Here is a 21,984-nt window from a genome sequence, read left to right on the forward strand (position 1 = left end):
GGCCACTTCCAAAATGTGACGTTGTTCCTGGGATGAACATTTGTGTTTGGATTACACAGCTCTCATTTCAGAGTTTTCTGCTTTTATGTCTCACGAAATATATGGAAGTTCGACAAAAATATTTTTGTTGGTTTAGCTGTTTTTTTTAGAAGTTCCGGCAAAATTATGATTATGTCAACGGTTTCTGTAATAGTATAGGGATCTGAATCTGAATACGCACATGAAATGAAATTTGCATTTAGATTTTAATTTATATGAATCATTCAAAGATGGAATCAGGTCTACCTGCAGGAACGCTCGAATGACATGGTGCAATTCGACATCTTGAATGATCTGTCTATTGACTTTAATCATGCGCATCAGACGAGCCTTTATTCATTGTCAAGCCTTCACAATCATGCGTGTTTGTTCTTAGCATGTTACCAATGTCACATTCAAGCACACGCTTTAAAAAAACAAGATGCCCATTCGAGTATTTTGATACTTTTTATATTACTAAACGTTTTCCCATAATTACAGCATAATCATTATATAATCCCACAACAAAGCCTCTATTGAGGGCACCAGTTTTTTTTGTCAACTAAGGGACACTGAATCCATAATTGCATTATTCAGCCTTTTGCTATCACATTCAGTGCTATAGAAACATAACCCGACCAGGCTGCGGGAAATCTGCGGTTTCTATCACTTCTTCCCTATCGTTCACCTCCAAGGAGCAGAAAGAAAGTAAACCAGCAATTAACTGAGTCTTAAGTTTATCCAAGAAGTTTACTGGTCGAAAAATCGAGATGGATCTTTTCAAATGAACCAGAATCGTTACCACGCAGCCCACCATGACGTTTCCCCCCTCGAAGTTTAATTACCGTATGCTAATTTCCTTGGTAGCTACGTGATTAATTAAGAAAATTATATTTTGATGTTCATTTGAAACAAATTTTGAGAGTCTTTTGAATGTTACTCTCATGTACGGTTCGTATATCACGTTAGTTTTGAGCGCTACAAAGCTCAGTTGAAGACATTTGTGTCTGTACGCCACCGATTGCGAAAAGAACTAGCTTATTTACATTAAATACGCGACAAGGTTACAGTGGAGATCAACGTCATTTTATCGCTGATTACTTCTCCTCAGCGTCGAAGCTGTGACTGATGCTTGTGACCCACTGTCCATGAGGATTTAACCTCAGCATCTTGACAAGAAAATACTTTCATAGTGTTTTTTAAAAGGTAAGACACTAGTTTGTAAAAGGATAAATTTTCGCCCAGCGAAAACCGTACAGCTGCCGCTACGAGAGGGGTAATCAAAAGCAAGATGTGTTATGTCTGAATAGCAAGTCTGACAATCAGAGTGGGTATTGGGAGAATGATAGGACCTAGATTTTAATAAGTGTGTTTACAGCAGCTCAAGGTCAACATCAGCCTTGTTCCGTGTTAATGTTTGCAGTGGCTACGTTGGGGAAACATGGTAGATCATAGAACATTCTTTGTACGTTATTATATCAAGGGCTGAGCTTTGGCTCATCAAAGCTAAATGCCGCAAGACCTATCTAGTTGCTGTGAATTATGCCAAGACGACAATGGAGTGCTTTTTAATGGTACAATGCATTTCACCTACCAGATAGGGGGAGTCAAAGCTAAAAGATGGGAATGTCTTGTGATGTTTTGTGATCAGTATCAATGAGCGTGTTTATCCCGAAAGAGGCAGATTAAATAAAAGATTCTTTCTCGGGATGCGTGCGATACAGTTAGCAGCACAATCTTTAAAGGACAAACGTGACACGTTGAGCCACTATTTCCCCCTCAGTGCAAGAAAATGATCAAGTCAATCATGTGGACATGCTTCATTATTCATTGAACACAATCTTTTACAACGCTTCATTTACGTGCAGGAGTTTCTTCAACGCTTTGCTTTTAAAATTAAGGTAAGGAGGAAGGATGCGGCGAGTCGAGTTGAGATTTGGGGGACCCAATGTGTGGTTTGCGGGAATTTAAAGTCAGTTTGTACTATTTTTTTGTTTCTTTGTATGCAGCGCAACGGGGCCTACTTTTCCACCGTGATTAAAAAATACAGTATAATTAAATATCCATGCCAGTGACGTTTGCATGCAGGGCTGTCAGGGGAAAAAACAGAAAATAATAAAACCAGCGAGAAGCCATTGTATGGCGCTGTAGAATTTGCGTATGGTAATGATACATTTTAATTTTAAACAACAACAAGAAATGTTGCTGCCTTAATAGCTCAGTGGAATGAATTAATTCAGTTCGGAAATGAACAGCCGCTTTCAGTGGTGAACATTCCAGAGTGAAGCACAATGCAAAATGGCACTTAGCCAAACTTTTGACCATTTAAAAAAAATCTACTTAACTTTGTTGAGCCGCTCTTATAAAATCTCTGCGCTCTCCTCTCCCCCTCTCCGCTGCACAGGTACATCTGCCTTCCGTGCACCTGATTTTAAGCTCTTCCCAAATCTGGTATCAAGGGCGGCTCAAGTCTGGGCCATGTGTCAAAACTTGGGACAGGCAACTGTCTGCGCGACCTGCCATTTTGTGCTCCGGATCGACCCTCACTTTTGAGTGAAAGGCACCAGCCTCAGCTTCCCGGCGAGCTGTACGGATGTCTGAAATTTAATAGTAAAATCGGAAGCATTTTTACAAGAGAGCGGCGAATGCATCCTGAAGGGGAAAACACAGACAGGTCGTGCGGGAAAACACCTGTTCGTACTTGCAGCGATCGTTCGCAGGCAACACTTCTTTATAACGCTTGAAATTGTGCAGTGGTCGAGGTGGGTGGTGGGGGATGTATCATTTTACACGTGTATGTCTATTAATCCCTAGGCCAAAATCATTCTAGTGGTGTCACATCTCACTTTAAAAGTCAAATGAGTTGAGTTGCAAGTCAGCGAAAGGTCTTGCACAAAGTCATTTAGTAGTTAGTACTTTTCGGAAAAGCATCTGTTTAAGCAGGTGAATGATGAAAATAGCGGTTAATATGCAGGTATCCATCTCCCCATCTGTTGCAGCCATGCACATTAGCGGGACCAACACAGGGCAGAGAAACAATAACGGGAATGCAGTGTATTTATTTCCTACGTCATTATGTTCATTAGAGAGCACCAAGCGGCTGTCTACACTAACATTGACAATGTGTATCTGTCTTTAAACAAGTGCAGTAAAACGGATCCGCTCCCTTGAAGTAGTTGCGAGGCTGGGTTTTGTAAGTCGGGGGGGGGGGTAGGATGTAGAGGCGCTCGCTATATTGTTTAACGGTTCTTGCGGGGCTTTGACTGTTGTGTGTGGGATAGTGGCGGGTGTATACGTGATTTGTCAGCTCTCTGGGTGCTACTTCTGTACAAATGCGCATGATAGAGTGCACGGAATTTCAACAGAGATCTCGCCTTGTATCCCCCCGGGGCCCTTCGTAAAGTCTCAGACACCACCCTTTCAAAGCCCTCTCCTTCTGAATGTCTTAACTGCTCCCAGCCACGAGGGAAAAGGGGTCGCTTTCTCCGGGCCGATCCCCGCCGTAGGGTCGGCTGCGCACGGTTTTAATTAATTTCAAGAGACATGACTTGAAACGTAACGCTGACGTCGTATTGTAAATCTCCCCCCAGTGCAGTATTGTGTTGAAGCATACTGTACATCATCGTATTAACAATCATCTCTTTAGCCTCTTACATTACATCTTACGAAACTTGTCGTGCCTAAAGGTGAAGTCATGCGGAGGGGGCCGTGCATGGTTTAAGGTAAATCATCTTATGTACAAAACTTTCCCCACCCACCCCCTCCTTGTGTACCAAATAACCGAGCGACCTGCAGTCAAATATCAGCGGCATGTGTTCCAAGAGACGAGAAGTGCTTGTGAAAAGCCTTTTACATTCCGAGGCTGGTCTCATGGGTTATTAAAGTACAATCGCGGGATTTTTATAGCCTGAGGGATTTTAGGTTTTCTGTCGACTTTCATAACTTCCCGCCTGCTTACAGGTGAGGCAGTGTGTTGGAATTTCTGAGAGAGAGGGAGGAGGAGATTGAGGCTGGGGGGGGGGGTGACTTAAATAGGAGCGCTGTCAGTTCAGAGGGGAAAAACACTCATTTGCTCAGCCTGTGCTGTTTGAGCTTTCAGTGTTTACAGCCACCGTGTCACAATACACTACCGACTGCAGCTTTTTTTTTGACCGCGCAGCAGTTTAACGCCCTGCGTCTTTAATTATTCAAAGACCATTTTGCTTTTCTTTTAATTCTCGCCCTAGTTAACACATCACTTTCCTCCTCGTTTCTACCGTTCCTTAGGTGGTTTTTAGTACAGTCGCCGCTTAGTTCCTGGAGAACTGTGACTACTAGAGCTGGGTGATCAAACTGCCGATTTTGCCGAGGAGTTTGTATTTGTTTCTAGGGGCGAGAGAGGTGGGTTAGTCGCGTCCTCACACCGCTTTTTATGCCCTTTGGAAAAGTTAGGCAACGTCTGGTGGCTGTCGCGGACTGTGGGAGAGAAGCGCACATCTATTTCTGAGACATCAGGCGAGTGTTTAAGACCTCTTCAGTTGACAAGCGTTAATGCTTGGCTGTTTCACATATGATGTCATGGTGATCCTGGGAGTGCAAATGTCTCCTGATTCCACCATTAAACGCATGGCTGATTTGCCTGATAATGATAGCATTGCACCGCCAGACAGACCCAAACCCCGTGAATTAGCATCTCTCGACCAGCGAGGGGAGCTTGGTCGCTCGAACAATCGCTAGCTTTCTCTCTCTCTCTCGCTCTCCCGATCTTTATGCTGGAAAAGGGTAGTCGCGGTGTGGGGGAGGTCGGGAACCCGAAGGCATGATCCACCGGTCAAGTGAGTTACTTTGGAAAGCTGACAAATCTTTAGGTGAAATAAATATATTATTTTCCTCATGACCTTCGTGATAATTTGATATCCACGACTAACTCGTTAAATCCAAAAAGAAACTAGGAAGAAGTGAAGGACGCTGTCTATATTGCAAAATTACGGTATGAGCGAATATCTATGATGTGTTCATTCATCTCGGGTTGCGTTCATGAATCACATTTCGCGGATCTCACAATAATAAAATAACTTTGTGTGAACACCTGTTTCTAAACTTGATTTCTAAGGTAGATTCCATACATGATCACAACATTCCCAAGCATTTAATTGGTTTCCAGTGTTCCTATGACGCTATGTATAAGTGCAATTTTAATATCAAATATTATTGGGGATTATGGTGCATTCTCTTACTTTGTTTTCGACATTACAACTCTGCTCAAATGGTTGTGGAGTTTCTCCATATTGAATGAAAGACAGTTAACTCACTAAACAACTCTGAGTAAATATTCCTTCAGGAATTAATAGGCATTTTGTTAATTATAATGTAAAACGATGCAAGCGCACCTTTGCTGCATGTGACCGCCGGATGTATTTTGTATTCGTGGCGTGTTTGTCCCGTTATGACTTAACACCTAAAGGTAAAGCCTGCCAGAGAATAGGGCAAATTTTGAAATTCTCGTCGCACAAGTTCTCGCCTTTAAAAACAAACTTTTCGAATGGGTCCTGCAGAACATGCTGTAAGCCGATTGCTTGGCCCAGTAGAATCTGAAAAAGTAGTTATTTTGGCGATGAAATGATGGATGGGATACATTGGTAGTGTTGGATGTCGGAGAGGGAAGAAATGGTCAGCTGATGAACTGATAATGGATGATACACCGACAACTTCTACAAAACAAATCAAATATTCAATGCAGAATCAATTTAAAGCAATGGACTGCTATCTAATGATAATTATGAAATCATTTCATAATTTTATGCGTTGATGAGTTTTTGAAATATATACCAGGTATAGAAAGTAGTTCATTCTTATCACAGGCCTTATTTTTCAATCATGGATAGGATATTTGAGTTTTGTAATTATTTCCTTCTTAGAGCAAGTCTGTAAAATATCCCATCATCTTGTTACCGTTTTAAGGACTTTTATACCACGTGCTATCCTTTCAGAGCAAAGTTGGTCCGTTTGATCTGGAAGATGCGATTTTTATTACCTGTTTTTGCAGATTTACAACGTCCCGAGAGTAATGCTATTGCACGCAGAACAGCTCGCTACTGGAATAAACATAGCACATTGACATGTACTCTCACTTATTCTGAATTGGTGAAACATTAAATAGAAAACAGAACTTTTGCAGACCAAATACAAACTAATAAGATTGGTTGAACAAAGTAAAATTATAGAAAAAAGGACAGCTAATAGAGACACTGAAAATGCAGTCATCAGTTAATCACATGTTTTTATCAGCTTTTCCCAACTAATCTAACAGAGACCTGGAATTAAATATCGTTTCATAATTACTGAAATAACATAAACAAATAGTTTATGTGACTTTAAATATCAGATTAATGTCTTGAGATATATTCTTGCGGTAGGCAGTTTTGCGTGAAATACATAAATCACTCAGAGTCTTTTCATCTGTCTAATCCGCAGAATTTTAGCACAGAAGAGCAGCAAGACCCTGGTTTGTCCATTAATTTCTTTTGAAATGCAATAGCTATCAATGATTTGCACGCATGGCTATAATTTGATGATTTTGAAGGATTGTACTTGTACCCAGTGTGCACTGGAGCCAGCCATTTTAGCAGCAAACAACAATAACAAAAACAATATGATCTTTGTGAAATTTTGAACAGTCATGTATTTCAAATAATCAGGAAATTTAGCAAAGTGACTTAATGGTTATACAATTTGCCCAGGAAAACCAATTATCACATAAAGTACACATGAACCTCTTTGAAGCTGCCCATTCATAATTTAAATACGTACCTGGGTAGAAGGGCTGTAATGATAGATCAAAGTCTCCTTGTTAGCAGTTTCTTAGATGTGATGTCCTGCAAGAGTTTTAGATATAAAAAGAAAGTATAAAATTAAAGATACAACACCCTCTCAATTATTATACGAAAGATGTCTTGATTGATTTATCTTGCAATAAGGAAACTGCACATAATTATAAGTGTATGGCTTATCGTTCTAATGTAATCTCATGGGTTTCCAGCCTGCATTCACGTACAGACCCTTTCGCAATGGTGAATTGATCATCACTCTGCTTATCAGATCCACATTGATCTAGAGAGATTTCAGATCAGGATGCACATCAATAAGCAACACACGCAAAGTTGCTTTGGATTTCCAGCATCTGCAGATTTTCTTGTGTTTGTGCACATCAATAAACTATATTGGCAGAAGTTGGGAAGATTGAAATGATTATCAATTTGATCTTTTAACTTGCATTCAGCTATTTATAACTGTGATATCCAGTCACTATAGAAAACTCCCAAATGGCTTATATATGTTTTCTTATATAGGTTGACATAATAACACAAGATAATGTCTGTCTTTTAAGATTGAGATGAATGCCACAACAAATTGAACACACTACCTTATCTTTTTGCTTTGTGGAAAAAGTAATCTTCTAGATGTGTTTCCTGGAATATTTCATGCCTCAACTTACACAGTTCAACATTTCTGCCACGTGATTAATTGCAGTTTTTTTTTGTAACATAACTACATTTAAAGCATGACTGAAAATAATATGTTATGAGATGAGGACAATTGTATGAATCCTATCCTTTGTATGCTCAGCAATAAAGTGCAAGCAATAAACCCACCAACTCTCAGCTGTTAATTGCCACTGAATATTCTGTGGTAATTGTTGTACAAATAAAACATGCTTAAGATGCTGTAACAAATGCATATCTTCAAGCCCAATATTACCTTGGTACTTTTGCAATTGTATCATGGTATTCTGAAGGATGCAGGGCAGAGACATTAATGGAGTAGTATTTAATGACCATGGATTTTGAAGCCAATTGAAAAGGTAAAATTTCCTTAGTTTTGTTAGATAAGTGTGTAAAATGACTAAGATATTAATCTTTTTCCTGGTAGATACAAGTCCACAGTGCATACTTGCCAATTGTAGAAGACTGATTAACATTAGTTGGGGAGGTAGAATATACAATAAATGTTATTTTGCTGGAGTGTGAAATAGTTAGAAATATATATAATTTTACTCCGAATTACTAATTCTGCATTGGAAGTGAGAATGTTTGAAATATACTGTATGTAGGCTGTTTTAAATAGGGGTTCATTTGATAAATTTTACAAACACCTGAAAATGAATATAAACTGTCAATTTTGGGAAGATAACATTTCACGATTAAATTATTTTATTTTTGTTTTATTAAAACATTATTAATTTCAAGTTTTAAGAAAATGCTGTATTTGCATTATACAATGTAAGGAACTCTACAAAAGATGGTAAATGTTATACTGTATAGATTTCACATGTTTATAGATCAGTAATTCCCATCTGTAATTATATGGATACAAACACAATGCCCAAATGTTCCTGTGAAGATAAATCATGCACTTACTTTTTGTGTGTGAGCTTAACCTTCTGTTGGTCTGTCAGCATTGGAACTCATTGTTCGTTTATTCTCTTCTGCACCAATTCTAATATCTTCTCGATCAAGTACTTAGCTGGAATTCCAAGCTTGCTTAGTTTTCAGCTAAGTTGTACTTTTCTTGGGTGTATTGTGCTGGTTGAAGTGACTGGACCAAGAAATACTCAGCACTACAAGCTCCACACAACGTTTGGGAATAGATAGAATTGGGAGCAAACATACTGAAATTCTCAGCCTCGAGTACCAATCTTTTTATCTGAAACAACATAACTTAATAGTTAATAAGTGATGAAATGAAATAAAATATGGGAAGCCAGTAAAATAAGTAAATGTAAGTCTTTTTTCTCCAGGGTAAAACTCCTCCTGCCTTTCATCATTCTTAGTTCTTCAAGTAATTTCATTTAGTTGTTGACCCTTACTGTAGTCATACTGCTCATTCAAGTAAAACGTACTTGATTCTGTTCTTTGTTAGCCTTCTTGTAAGGCTCAGTTTTCCATTATTCCTGAAAAATTTTCCCTTGCTCATTCTTTGTCAGCTTGGTGAAGTTGATCACTCTGCCACATTTTAAAATGTTTCCCGTCTGCTTTAAGCAGGAGCAGGTGCATATACACAGGAAGAAGAAGTTACAGACTTTTTTCTTATATAACCGTAATAAAGAGTCATATATGACGTGTGTGTGATCTGTTTACTACATTGGTAAAATAAAACTTGAACAATGCTTTTATTTCTGAAGAACCAATAAAAAAAGGAAAATAATGGATTCAGTTGGATATCAGCTTCCATCTATATACTTCTTACCAATATAAACATAACACAGGTATTATCAAATAGTTTGAATAAAATACATGAACGTCATTTTTGGTTTTGCATTAATGACCTAGTGTTAATGTCATCAGTTCACAACACATAAACCTTGATTAGTTGATAATCAAAGTAATCAAACTAAATTGTTAAATTTTCCAAGGGTTTTCCAGAGTTAGCTGCAGCAAATTTCCTTTGGTGTTTCTCCGGATGTTGTGATACTTAGCATCAGAAACTGGTCCATTGCAGCATGAACGAAGGCTGAGGAGAAGCTTTTTGCAATCGTATGCAGAGTTGTACTGTAGGAAAATTCACCTCTGCATCAGAGAATAGGTGTGAGCAATATAGAATATAGGAAAATACCGAAGATGCTTCAGAGTAACAATTAATTGAACAGAAGCAAGTACAATAAACTTTTGACCCTTTATGGAACAAATAGGAAAAGACCACAGTACATAGGAGTGGCAGTAGGCTATTCGGCCCATTGAGTCTGCTCCACCACCTAAGCATGGCTCATCTATTCCCTCTCATTATGGTCAAATATCCAAAAAAAACTTAATGTTGCCAAACAACCAGTAAGCCTGATGATTAGATAAATCTCAAGAATTCAGCCAGGGGCAATCAGCATAAGTGGGAGTACAATAAGAGAGTTATCTAGTAACATGATAATAAGAAAGTAATCTAGAAGTTTCTATATTTGTGTAAAAGAAAGTGGCCTAAGTTAAGCAACACACAAAAAATGTTGGAGGAACTTGTTAGGTCATGCAGCATCTATGAAGGAGAATAAACTGTTGACGTTCCGGGCCAAGACCCTTCATCAGAGCTGGAATATGAAGGGTCTCAGCCCGAAGCATTGGCTATTTATTCCCGTCAAGGCTGCCTGACCTGTTGAATTGCTTAAGCATTCTATGTGTGTTGCTCAAGATTTCCAGCATCTGCAGAATCTTTTGAGGCACAAGTTAATACATTTATCTTACCTTACAGGCCTAGTCATAAAAATGAGGTGGTGAGAAAAATGTAACACATTTTTTGTGTCTGTCTTCATGAAAGAAGACACAGAAAATTGCTCAGATATAGTGGAGTCCAAAGGGCCAAGGATGATTGCGGAGCATAAAGAAATTAGCTTTATTGAGGTAAAAGTACTGGAGAAATTATAAAAGGGACAAAAATTTAAAATTCCCTAGGACCTAACAGCCAACATCCCAATCTTTTTCAAAAGATGGCTTTGGAGATAGTGGATATAAAATTCTGTAGATTCTAGAACAGTTCCTACAGAGTGGAAGATGAAAATTGTAGCTTCACTATTTAAGAAAGGAGCAAAATAGAATTTTGGGAACTACAGACCAATTATCCTAAGTAGAGTAATGGAATCATTGACTCATAGAGCTCAGAAACAGGAACTTTGGCCATGTTGACCCTCAAGTGTCTACCTATATTAATCCAATTCACCAACACTTGAACTTCTAAACTTCAATGGACTATGGCCTTCTATTTGTTGGCAGTTGAAGTGCTCCTCCAAATATTTCTTAAATATTCTGAGTGTACTTCACAGAGTGCATTCTAGAATCCAACCACATTCTAGTGGAAGAGATTTTCCTCATAGCCCCTCTAAAATTCAAACCCCTTGCCCTAATCTATGCCCTCTAGTTTAGATCCCATTGTTGTGGGACCAGTTTTCTACCATCTCCTCTATCTCTGCTTTTCACAATTTTGTATACCCATCAGTTTCACACCCAACCCTCCCCCCGCCCCCCTGAGTATTCTCCACCCAAATAAAACAAAGCCAGTCTCTCCTGAGCTGCAAGTGAAACTCTCCATCCCATGCAACATCCTGGTGAATAACCTCCATAGCCTTTCCAGGTGCCAACTTTATTGCAATAACACATCTTTACTCTTGCTCCTGAATCTTCTTCTAATGAAGTCTGGCACACCAGCAAAAACAAACTACTGGAAGAACTCATTGGCTCAGGCAGCACCTGTAAAGGCAAAAGTTTCGTGGCTGTTTTGTGCTGGGACACTGCAGCAGGACTAGCAGGTATGAAGAGGTGAGAAGGAGAGGTGAAGTACAATGAAGCGAGGAGGGGTGAGGCAGAAGCTGGGGAGTGATTGGTGGAGCCAGGAGTCAATGCGCAGATGGGTCCAGGTGGGAGTGACAGTGCCAGAGATTGGGAACTGATTGTGGAAGCAACAAAGGGAATCTGATAAAAAAAGGTCACAAACAAGAGAAAATCTGCAGAAGCTGGAGATCCAGAGCAACACACACAAAATGCTGGAGGAACTCAACAGGTCAGGCAGCATGGAAAAGAGTCAACAGTCGGTGTTTTAGGACCCTTCATCAGGACTCCCAACATTTTGTGTGTGCTGCTAAAAAAGGAAGGTGGTGTATGAAGAGAGATGGTTGGCAAAGTAAAAAGGGAACGGTGAAGGAAGGAGAGGGGAAGGGGCACTGAGTGGGCAAGGTGAGCAAGTACTAGGCAGAACAGGTGGGGAAGGGGAAAGAAAAAGAGTCTGAGAGTGGAGAGTGAGGTTGGAGCTGGGTACATCCAGCAGAAAAGAGGGGGCGCGGGTTATCTAATATTGGAGAATTCAATGTTCGTACTACTAGAGTGCAGACTGCCCCGCCAGAATCAATGACACTGCTCCTCTAGTTTGCATTTGGCTTCACCCTGACGACCGAGGAGACCAAGAGCTGGGATGGGCAGGGGAGTTGAAATAGCTTATAACCTAGAGTTCCAGTTGGCCATGGAGGACTGAGCTCAGGTGTCAGGCAAAGCAGTTTCTCTATTTAGTGTCTGGTAATGGCAATGCAGAGAGGGCCACATCGAGTGTGCTGAATGCAAACACCAAGGTTGAAGAGGTGCACGTAAATCTCAGCTTTACCTGGAAGGGGTGATGTGGAAGAAGTATGATGTACTGTTTGCTGCCTCAATTGCCTGCTATACCTGTACATCAAGTTTAACTGATACCCAGATACTTCTAGCCACTGAACGTCAACCCCAATGAATCTGTCACCATTAAAAAAAAACTTCACTTTTCTGTCAAAGTGGATAACTTTACATTTCAACACAGACAAGGGGTCAGAGTCTCAATTAAGTGCCATTGATTCAGGATGGAGCTAAGAAGAAAATTCGGGATGGAGTCATCCTCCATTTGGGAGTTCTGCGGTGATTCAGTCACAAGACAGTTCAAGACAAGAAACAGTAGATTTCTATAAGGGATAGAGGGTGATTGAAGGAAAATAGGGTTGAAATAAAATATCTGCCATGAACCTATTGAATGTTGGAGGAAAGATAAAGATTCACTTGGCCTGCTCTAGCTTTTTATATTCTTATATGATGTTCTTAGATTCATACCATGCCAAAGAACGCATTATGAAACAAGTGCCATGCAGAAGTGTATGGAGAGAGAGAGAGAGGCAGGGTGTCAGATAGATCGAGTGTGCCTGAGGTATAGTCCTCAGTAGTGAGGGATGTGAATGATGGTGACATAGGTCTCAGACTTCAAGGAATGTTAGACCTATGGAAAGGTATTTGTTGATGAGGTTACAGAGTCAGGGAGGAGAGAACACAGTGAGCGATTTTAATATGTGAATTTTAAGTTGTTGAATGGAACTTGATTTGGGTTAAGATAAAGGAAATAGGATTTTAATCGAGCTCAAGTTAATGGGATTAAAGATTGAAGACTGGTCATGTGAGTGTTGAAATGTAATATAAAAGTTATTCCATGGAATACTGTTTGAGGTGATGGTGGAGGTGTATCATGATGCAAAGGTGGAGACGAGAAATCCTTGTGGTAGCAGTGATATGTTGAAAGGACAGGTCATAACTAAATGGGTTGTTCAGAGTTTGAATGGTCCAACTCAGGCTGAGATGATGAGTGGATGGGCAGCTAGAATAGGATGAACTGTCATCAAAGAATTAAGGTTAATGGATTTCAAATGAAACAATCAAATATTTAGGAAGTACTAACTCTTTGCAATGGTTCCTGCTTTCTGGCATATGCCAACATTTAAAAATGTGTCAATTTGGCAGAAATTATTCAGAGCGATGAGAATTTCAACACTTGTATTTATTACAAGATATCTATGCTTTCAGTGCTTTTTGATATATATATAGCTTTCCAAATGTTAAGCATTTTGTACTCCTGTGAAGGTTTATGTATATTTTGAAATACATGCAATTAAAAAATAACCCATGGTCTACAAAACATTGTTAGATATACTTCGGTATCTGTCAAGCCTTGGTACACTCCAAAGCATTTCCCATGGAATGGATCCTTTCTAAAGTAGTATTCCTTTTGTTTTGTGGGTGGCAATGCTGGTCAATTTGTGTCCAACAACGTCCCCCAAAATGCAAATGAGATGAATGACTAATTAAACTGTTTTTGGTTGAGGTATGAATATTTGCCAGGACACCAAGAGATGTACAGTACTTGCTTTCTTCACATAGTGCAAATGGATTTTTTTTTACCTCCAGCTGCATAGGTAGGTAGGGTTTCAGTTTAGCATCTCAACCAAAAAGCAGCATTGCTGACTCTACTACCCTTCCTTGGTTCTGCTGTCAGTCAGATTATGTGCTCAATTTGGAATAGATCTTGAACGAGTCAGTCTGCTGCTTATGTTTCTCTCTCTTAACTCAAAGGGAGGAGTGCAAGCAGCAGACCATGGTTTTAAATATGCACATGTGATTTTTTTTTTCTTTTTGGCTCCTGCATGGACACACAAAATTACCCTGCAATTACATGCTATGATATATTGTGACAACTGAAACATTTTAAAATTAAATAATGAATTCAATAAAATCTAAGCATCCTCATTGGCACAACATTGTTCCTAGTCATTGGACTGAGCTATTGAAGTATGTACAACATTGTTTTGATATACTTTCCCCTATTTTTTCTTCTTATTTTCTATTGCAGGTTACTTGCTATGACAGATCATCATTGATTTGAGGGGATGCAAAGGTCTGGGATTTGAACATTGGTATGATCATTGCCAGAGCTCCTCTCTGATCGTCTTGCAAGACATATAATTGGTGAGATGACTGGTGCCTATTTATCACTTACACATTTAATATTGAATCTATTATAGAATATTTCTGATCAAATGAATGTTTAAAAGAATTCTTTACTGAAGATAATATGCAAATATGGAGAGGGTTGAGATTTTTGATGTTCACTGGTATGTTACTTTTCCTCTCTGATATGAGGTTTGCCTTTCAGTTTTTAAAAAAATCTATCATTCTGATCACATGAAAGATAGTAAAGTATGCAATTTGACCTCTATGCTTCAAGAGATCTTAATTTGAATTCTGAGGAGGGAGGCACAGACTTTCTCCGAAATTTGTTAATCCTGATGTGCAACGCTTATCTGAAGTCTTCTTGCAATTTACAATTTCAGAGAAAGCAATTACTTTGTTGAAGAGGCAGCATAAGTCTGGTCATTATTCAGAGGTCAACGACCCTGGATTTAAACACAAGTGACACCACTGCCAAAAGTGTTGAATTTTTTTTACCCTGGAGTGGTGGCTGAGTCCAATTCACCAGAGTAAAGTGTACAATGTAAGCACAGCTGGCAGAGTGTAACATCAGCTTGCTAGAGAATTTAAACCTGTGAACATATTAGTGAGGTGAATGTCTAGACTTGAATTTTACCAGGTGACTGTACTATTCCATTTTGGTACATAAAATGAGGATAAATGGCTCTGTCTTTCAAGTTTCATCTGCCGACACTAGTATGAGAGAACTGAGGTTGTGCTGAATATTGACTGTTCTTTGTGCTCTATGCTTGTTTTGACACATACACTTGAAAAGAATATCACTGCAAGAGATTCAGTTCTGGAGCTCAAAAAATATTTTCAATGTATTGAAGAAGTTTCTCAGTCGAAAACGTTACAACTCTTTTAAAGGAACTCACAATAAATCTGCTTAAAGATTTGGAAATACAATTACTTTAAAGGCAAGCCAGCATTGCCCAATATTCAGAACTGTATATAAGGCCTTAGTTTAAACACGTGTAAACTTGCAAAAGTAAGATTTACAACTCTGTTCTACTGAAATGTACACATGGACCAAATGTGTTTGGTGGTCTAAAATATTAGATCTCTGCTATTTGAATGTTTTCACTTATTCAAACTGATTAGGCAGTTAATCTTTGCACTACTTATTCAGTAAAATAATTTGTATTTAATTTATATCTATTAAGACCTGATTCAGAAAAGTTAACACTTACTGTTGGTATATGATTGAAAATACTAAAGGTAAGTTGATATCAGATTAATGCAACTATCTGTGAATATGAATGCAGATTTGAGAGGTTTGGCTACTGAATCAATTGACTCCGTTTCAGAAGATTTCAGACTGCCTACAGTGGATCCTATTTACTTTAGCTGAGCAATTATCTTCAGTATTTTACCTGAATAGCATTGAAAAACTATATGTTAGAAAAATCTTCCATCTTGCGTAGAACAAATAAAAACTGGTGCAATACAGTTTGCTCATGTATTGACGCTCATAGTCTCTTGATGATCAAGAAAGTGTCATCATCATTTGTATTGAAAGAGAAACAAATACCCCTGATTAGCTGCAAAATGGTCACATTTGGCAAGTGACCTACAAAGTGTTGAATATTTTTGAAGAAAACTGTAAGAAATGATAATCATGGGATCTAAGGATGAACAATTACAATTTTTTAAATATGGAATAGTTGTGCTGTTATATACTTGAATATAGGAAAGAATGACTGGGTTCATTACCGGTTCAATAGAGAATGTGTTATAGCTTTTATATTGGCAATACCTTTTCATTTTAGATCATTGCATGTGCATTTGTCGCTTTTAATTATTTTGAGACCGCAAGATCAAGTTAGACTGGCCTTTTTGGGTAATTGGATTAACCTGTAAAAATACGACAATAAATTTAAAGTAATCATAAAAAAGACCTTGATGATAACAAAAAAAGTATGTATTTTGCACTCTACGAAGAATATGCACCAAAATTAATTGAAGGTCAATAATTCTCTGCAACTGAAGTATTTTTGCTCTGAGGTATGTAGTTATTTGGTACTGGTGATAGTGTATTTGTTATTATTTACAACTAATAATGCAATTATTTTAGTATAAAATATGGTTCTGAGTAATTTAATAAACAATAAACAGTGATGCAGTAAAGGAAAAAAAGTAACTCCTGTTTGACATTCGGGCTGCTTAGTAAGCTGTTGTACTAATTGTAAGTGAATGTCTGCTCCTTTGTGCAGCTAGTATTTTGAACTGTAATTTATTGAAATCACTTCTTTATCCTTTTGTTTCATAAAATAATCAATTAATGATCCTGAAAAAGAAGATTTATTTCACCAAGGAAAGGTTTCTGAAGTCCTGGTTAGTTCTGGCTGAGTTGATGATAACAGATTTCCGCAGCCCTGACCCATGCTCCATTTATGTAACTTTCCTGTATAATTAGTCACACTGGAGAATATTGAGCCCGTGTGTACCTGCAACACAGTGATTGAAACCTGAACATAAGAGATTCTGCAGATGCTGGAAGTCTTGAGCAATACACAGAACATGCTGGAGGAACTCAGTAACTCAGGCCGATTCTATAGAGGGAAATAAACAATTGATATTTTGGCCCGGCACTCTTCATCGGGATTGAAACCCTTCCTAATGAAGGGTCTTGGTCTGAAATATTGACTGTTTATTCCCTCCATAGATGCTGCTTGACTTGCTGAGTTCCTCCAGCATTTTGCATGTGTAGGACAGCTGAGTTCATCCTGATTCACAGTAACCGAAGTGTAAAGTCTGCCCATGCCCTCCTCTTCTGCCACGATGAGGCCACTCTTGGTGTGGAGGATTAACACATTGTGCTGCATCTGGGTGGCCTCCAGCCTGGTTGCATGGACATGGATTTCTCCAGCTTCAGGTTTTTTTTTCCTACTTCTCCCTCTTCCCTCTTCTTCATTTTTCCACGCTGCCCCCCCCCCTTACCTGCTTCTCGCCTCCACCTGGTGCCCCTCCATCTTCCATTTTCCCTCTGGTCCTATTAGATTCCTTCTCTCCAGCCCCTTTACCTTTTCCACCTATCATTTCCCAGTTTCTTACTTCCTTTCCTCCTCCCCCACAAACCTTCTAACTTGTACTCTTTCCCTCTCCCACCCCCCAGCCTTCTTATTCTGGCATCTTCCCCCTTTCTTTCTGGTCCTGAAGAAGGGCCTCGGCCCAAAATGTCGACTGTACTCTTTTCCATAGATGCTGCCTGGCCTGCTGAGTTCCTCCAGCATTTTGTGTGTATTGCTTAGATTTCCAGCGTCTGCAGATTTTCTCTTGCTGGTAGCGTTATCTTAGTATTTTAAGAAGCGAAACAGTTAACTTTTCATCTGCTTTCTGAAACCAGTTTCTAAAATGTTATGGTGGGCAATTTGCATGTGTAAACAACTGTTTGTTAACTATTCTGTCATTTTGTGGGCCAGTACCAAAAGTCTTCTCAAACTATGTTGTAATATTTGCCTGGAATAAAATAAGTAATTCAGACAACTTATTTCCAGGCAATCTGATGCTGGTACATAGCTTGGGAAATGCGATTCTGAAGTGGTATGCTTGTTCTGCATTTAATATTCACCAGGTCTACTGGAAGGGTGTACCAGCTGGGAAATATGAAACTGGTATATTGGTTGAGAAATGTGGGCCTGGTATACTGGTTGGGAGATGTGCTACTGGTTGGAAGATATAACATTGGACTGACAGTTCAGAAATATGACACTGGTTGAGGGTTGTGATACTGGAATAATGGTTGAGAAATGTGATACTGTGATGCTGATTGGGGGATGTGATATTGATATAATGATAGGACAACGTAAAGTTGGTTGGGAAATATAATATTGGCTAGGAAACATGGTACTCGAGTGGTACGCTGATTGGGAGATGCAGTAATGGTTTACTTGTCAGGAATCAGATTTTGTTATACTTCCTGGAAAATTTCATAATAATGTTCCTGTCAAGGGATGTGTTACTGATATATTTTACAGGAGGTGTAATATTGCTATTACCTGTTTTGAGATTGATAAGAATATACGTCTCTGATGATTTGATGCTGGTATATTTGTCAGGAAATTTAAAACCAGGATATTATCAGGAATCTGGTATATCTGTCATGGGTGAAATACAGTATGCTTGTCTGGCAATGTGATAATGGCATACCTGTCAGTGGTTGTGATGGTGGTGTACATGCCTGGAGATATGATACTTGGCATTGTCAGAAGATATGAGATCGGTATACTTGTTAGAGACTTATGCTGGTGAGAACATTTAAAATGACATGAAAACAAATTATTGCTTGCATGAGCTGTTGGAAAAATATAGTTTTGATGAATTTTCAATAGCAAAATCTTGCAGAAGGTTTGGTATCATCAAGGATTAACACTTATACATTAAAGATGGTCTTGTTTGAAGTCATATGCATTCTGCAGCATTGCCCACTTATCAGAACAGATACTCTGATAATAGAAGCTCTTATTTTGGTCTTTAACTTTCTTAGCAAGTAGGACATATTTGCATTTATCATGTACTTAAAAGAAGAAAATACTACAAACCAAAGAATTGCTTTTGAAGTGTGATTGTTGTAGTTATATTGGCAGACATGATTAACATACCGTAATGTTTCATAAAATAGTGAACAAATGAAAGATCTCACACTGTGTGCTGTAAAAATGCTATTCCCTTTTCTCAGTTCCTTCATCTCCACCGCATCTGTTCCTAGGATATATCCACCTTCTTAAAGGGTTTCCCTTCATCCACCGTTGATGCTGCCCTCACCCGCAACATTTCCTAGATCTTAGCGCTCAGCCCATCTTCCCGCCACCTTAACAGTGATAGAGTCCCTCTTGCCCTGACCTAGCATGCCATGAGCATCCCATCCAACACATCATCCTCCGCAACTTCAAAGTTCAAAGTAAATCTAATATCAAAGTACATCTATGTCACCATATACAACCCAGAGGTTAATTTTCTTGTGGGCATACTTAATAAATCCATAATGGAATAATAACCAGAAAAGAATCAGTGAAATTCATCACCAACTTGGGTGTTCAACCAGTGTGTAAAAGACAACAAACTATGCAAATATAAAAAGAAAGATATAACAATAATAAATAAATAAACAATAAATATCAAGAAAATGAGTCGAAGAGTCCTTGAAAGTGAGTCCATAGGTAGTGGGAACATTTCAATGAGGAGGCAAGTGAAATTGAGTGAAGTTGCCCCCTTTGGTTCAAGAGCCTGATGAGCCTGAATAACTGTTCCTAAACCTGGTGGCATGACTCCTGAGGCTCCTTTTCTTTCCTTCTGATGGCAGCAGCAGCTGGAAGAGAGCATGACGTGCTGGAGGGACTCCCTGATGATTGATGCTGCTTTCCTGTAGCAATGTTTCGTGCAGATGTGCTCATAGTGGGAAGGGATTCAGTCAAGATGGACTAGGCTGTATCTGTATGTAAGACTTTCCATTCAAGGGCATTGGTGTTTCCAAAACAGCTGTGATGTAGCCAGCCCATCTACTCCTATACTCCCACCACCTCGAAAGCGAACCCACTACCAAATACATCTTTACCTTTCCCCCCGCTCTCTGCTTTCCGTAGGGATCACTCCCTTCGTGATTTCCTTGTCCATTCATTCCTCCCTACCAGTCTCCCTCCAGGCACTTTTCCCTGCAAGCGGCCAAAGTATTACACCTGCCCATTCAACTCCTTCTCCCTCATCCATTCAGGACTCCAAACAGTCCTTTCAGGTGAGGTAACAGTTCACCTGTGAATCTGCTGGGGTTGTCTGTTGTATTCAGTGTTCCCAATGTGGTCTCCTCTACATTTGTGAGACAGGTTGCAAACTGGGGGACCATTTTGTTGAGCAAATCGGGTCCATCTGCCAAAAGCAGAACTTCCAGTGTCCCAACATTTTAATTTCTATTCCCATTTCCATTCTGACATGTCGGTCCATGACTCTTGTGACACGATGAGGCCGTCCTCAAGGTGGAGGAGCAACACCTCATATTTTATCTCAGTAGTCTCCAACCGGAGATGAATATCTACACTTTGTACTTCTCCTTCCAGTAAAAAAATTACCCTCCCCTCTTCTTCTGTTCCTCACTCTGTCCTCTTACCTCTTCTCACCTGCTTTTCACCTCCCCTGATCCCTTCCACCTTCCCTTTGTCCTATGGTCCACTTTTCTCTCCTATCGGATACCTTCATCTCCAGCCCTTTACCTTTCCCACTCACCTGGTTTCACCAATCACCTTCTAGCTATCCCTCTTCCCCTCCCCCCATGACTTCCCCCTTCCTTTCCAGTCTTGAGGAAGCGTTTCGGCTCGAAATGTTGACTTTTTGTTCATTTCCATGGATGCTGCCTAACCTGCTGAGTTCCTCCAGCATTTTGTGCGCGTTACTTTGGATTTTCAGCTTCTGCAGAATCTCTTGTGTTTATGTAAACAAAAGATCTGATCGTTTGTTTTGGGATGTGATGTTTGGAAATGGAATGAAATGAACACGGCACCTGGTGTAGAATCTTGCATGATAAATGGTACAGGGAACCAAGCAATACCCCTTTAGTTCACTCACACACTGTCAGGTGAATTTACATAGAAAAGATGATAAATATTGGAATTGCTTCACTGATAGGATTTTGTTAGTTATTATATCCTTCTCATGTCCAGTATTATGCATAGATATGATTTTTCTAAGTGTGTGTTTCAGTGAAGTTATTATTGGTTATATCAGTGGAAAGTCTACATTGAGATTAGAGGTGCCAAGAATTTTTTTGCTAGAAGGATAGAATATCATTGGCTAAATACTTGTCATTTCAGTGTTCTTGGTGTTCTAATGCATAGGAGGAGTTCAGCTTGTTCAGTGATTTTCATAGATTCATAGAGCAATACTGCTGCTCAGTGAACCCATGGTGACCACTTTGCCTACCCAGGTAGTCCCAATTTCCTGTGTTCAGCCAATACCCCTCTAAGCCTTGACCCTCCATGTACCTATCCAAATGTTATCTTGAAAATAATACGTCATGCATGTCGTGCATTATTTTCAATAACATGTATTACATGTCTGATGTCCCTTCACAGGATTCTGCAATGCAAATAAAAGTTGTGAATAGTGCAAGTTACACATTCTGAAGTAACTCTTAACCAGAGGGGTGAAGCCTGCTTTGGCATTAGTTAAAGAACTTGATTTTACCTGGGTCACTGTGGCCAAGGTATCTTTTCTAACTTATAGCTTTGCCATCAATTCTCCACCAAAACCTGAGGTTATGCCCCCCGCCCACAAACCTCTCAACCACCTGTCAAAAAATCCTGGCCCACACCCCATTTCCCCACCCTATCATTCCTGTCAACTGTGTACACAAATCGCAGAGAGTTACCAAAGAGATACAGAAATTTAGAAAGTAAGTGCTGTGATGGTTTTCATCATGAAGTATTAAGAGTAAGAAATGAAATAAGTTTTGTTCCAGATTTCCTTGCAATATAGACAGAGGCCTTTTGGCCCTCCTCATCCATGCTGACCCTGATGCCCATAAACACATTTCCCTGCAATAGGCCCATATCCCTCATACTCATTTCCTATCCAAATATCTACTAAAATGCCTTCTAAACACAATTGTTTTCACATCTGTCACCTCCCCTGGCAGCTTGTTCCAGATAACCACCACCCTTTGAGTGAAAAATTAATACTTAGATCCCCTTTAAATTAAATCCCTTTTTTT

The 21,984-nt window shown here is 39.3% G+C and overlaps 1 protein-coding gene across 6 annotated transcripts in view; it reads left to right on the forward strand.

Annotated features, from left to right (window-relative positions):
- The first annotated feature begins 1,133 nt into the window (after nt 1-1,133).
- The window catches only part of znf536 (zinc finger protein 536), a 508,286-nt gene continuing 487,435 nt past the window's right edge, over nt 1,134-21,984 (forward strand). For 4 of the 6 annotated variants that reach the window (XM_063066962.1, XM_063066965.1, XM_063066968.1 and 1 more), the window contains exons 1-2: nt 1,798-1,919; nt 14,164-14,279. The gene's annotated coding sequence lies outside the window, so the exon portion shown is untranslated. Of the gene's footprint in view, nt 1,225-1,797; nt 1,920-3,646; nt 3,741-14,163; nt 14,280-21,984 lie in introns of those variants that run through there. The other 2 variants (XM_063066964.1, XM_063066963.1) reach the window with 2 other exon arrangements.

Source organism: Mobula hypostoma, chromosome 14 (genome assembly GCF_963921235.1).
Source record: "Mobula hypostoma chromosome 14, sMobHyp1.1, whole genome shotgun sequence".
Taxonomy (NCBI): Eukaryota; Metazoa; Chordata; class Chondrichthyes; order Myliobatiformes; family Myliobatidae; genus Mobula; species Mobula hypostoma.